The sequence below is a fragment of the Dendropsophus ebraccatus genome, chromosome 14, assembly GCF_027789765.1.
Source record: "Dendropsophus ebraccatus isolate aDenEbr1 chromosome 14, aDenEbr1.pat, whole genome shotgun sequence".
Classification (NCBI taxonomy): Eukaryota; Metazoa; Chordata; class Amphibia; order Anura; family Hylidae; genus Dendropsophus; species Dendropsophus ebraccatus.
In genome coordinates this window covers 45,530,962-45,533,152 of record NC_091467.1, presented here as the reverse complement: position 1 = coordinate 45,533,152, position 2,191 = coordinate 45,530,962, and the positions used below count along the sequence as shown (strand labels likewise).

The 2,191-nt window shown below is 37.2% G+C and overlaps 1 non-coding gene across 1 annotated transcript; it reads right to left on the bottom strand.

Moving 5' to 3' along the window:
• Nucleotides 1-1,083: 1,083 nt before the first annotated feature.
• On the bottom strand, nt 1,084-1,189 carry LOC138773186 (U6 spliceosomal RNA). The gene has a single exon (XR_011359898.1). It is a non-coding gene; the product is annotated as a U6 spliceosomal RNA (small nuclear RNA).
• Nucleotides 1,190-2,191: the final 1,002 nt, after the last annotated feature.

Here is a 2,191-nt window from a genome sequence, read left to right as displayed (position 1 = left end):
GGGAACACGAACAAATGGCGGCATGTTTTTACAAACATACAAACATGTTCGCTCATCACTAGTTATAAGAATATTTTCATTAAGATACTCCAGTATAAATCTCTTACAAAACTCTCAAATATTTTACTTACAACAGATGTTAGACTTACAAGTCTATAGTTTCCAGGATCCCTTTTTGACCCCCTTCTTGAATATTGGTACCACATTAGCTATGTGCCAGTATTGTGGAACAATCCCTGTTATTATAGAATCTATAAATATTACGAACAAGGGTTTGTCTAACACAAATTCTTAAACACTGGGATGGATGAATTCTGGGCATTAAGTTTCCAGGACTGGATCCCGCTTTTCCAGATCTAGTGACAAGTTGCTTCCCTCCAGGTACTGTATATTCTAATAAGAAAATATAATACAGATGGGAAACAGGACCCTTCTCTGTATTATTAGCGCTGTGCAGCAGCGCTGAAACAGAGCAAGGGATCGGGAACTACAGAGCTTAGAAAGCCCTGCAGTTCCCAAAATAAACATTGGTGGCAGAAGAGGGGCCATCTCACCCCTTACTGCTGGCATTCAATGAAAAATGATGTATAAACAAATATGGATATATATGGCCTCAAGGTTATATAAATGGGATGGTTCAGCTGTTTGCTCCATAGAACATAGCTGGTTAGTAGTGATCAGCAAACATTCCAACATTTGGTTTGGATCCCGAACATTAAAAAAATCGGTTCTTGTTCGCTGAACATTTACGAACAAATAACGTACAGTAGAAGCTTACGTCTGGTCTACGCACATGTGTATAGATTATCAGGTGCAAAGTGTAAACTATGCAGTTGTGTACTCAGTTGCATATGCATTTGTGTACAGATTGTGTATGTTTCAGATTCAGAGTTGCGCACATGCGTACAGATTATCTGGTGCAAAATGTAAATTACGCCGTTGCGTACGTTCACTACTTTGAATATGTTCGAAAATGATTGTTATAATTATTGCGATCAAATTGTTCATGATCTGCGAACACGAACAATTAGTGTCATGTTTGCACGAACATACGAACATTTACGAACATGTTCGCTCATCATCGCTCATATGGAATGCTTTATGAATATGCATGTCATCTTTGCACAGATACCATGCTAGTCTTCTCTGTTTTATTCTATTTTTAAGTATATGTGCTAGCTAAGTGCACTGTCCATTACAATATTTCTCGCTAACATCATTCAGTATAATAACTTAATCCAATTGCTGTCATTGTAGGAAGCATGTAGAATGATAACGACTTGACCAACACTCTGCTGTTACTGCATACGTTCTCTATATGCATCAAACATCTTGCTTGGATCATTGACTTCTTACATCTCCATATTATCTACCTATGGCCACAATGTTGTGCTTAGGATACAATTCAAATTATTAGCAGCAATTTGTAATTTGATTGCTTTGTCAAATTCTATTCAAGAGCAGACATTTATCTAGTTACCGTGGATGCCGATTCAATACTTGTGCAATGCATAACACAAATGTCAAAGCTGAGATTATGAAAGATATTAGTCAGCAGGCACTCGTGGCTCTAATAGAGTCAAATCCAGACTTATTCTTGCTAAGTACAATATTGATAAGTACAATATTGATTATCTCATTCCTGCAGCTTCATTGAACACAGTATCCAAGTGAGGGACTGTTCATTGTGCTATGACTTGCTGTGAAAATATCACAAGTGTTTAAAGCATTTTTAGTTCATGCAATTTGACTGAGAACAACAAATTTTACTGAGGCGTCTTGCAATACCATTAACATCTGATGTGTGAAATTAGTTTTTAAATTATTGTGGTGGTGGCGGCTGAGTACAACTTATCCAGTTTACAAAGCTATAATGGCCCTGAACGAATGTATGTGTAGCATGATATGTGTTTTATGAAAAACATACCACTGTTTTCTCATTTTCTTTTTTTCTTTGTAATATAAAACTTAAATATCAAAAATACGTAGCCAGGAGGACATCCATAATGGACAAGGGAAAGGCTACGAATAGAGATGAGCGAACCTTAAGCATGCTCGAGTCGATCCGACTGCTGAACTTGGATAAAGCCATAAGGCTATGTGGAAATCATGGATATAGTCATTGGCTGTATCCATGTTTTCCAGACAACCTTAGAGCTTTATCAAAGTTCAGCAGCCGCCACTAATCAAG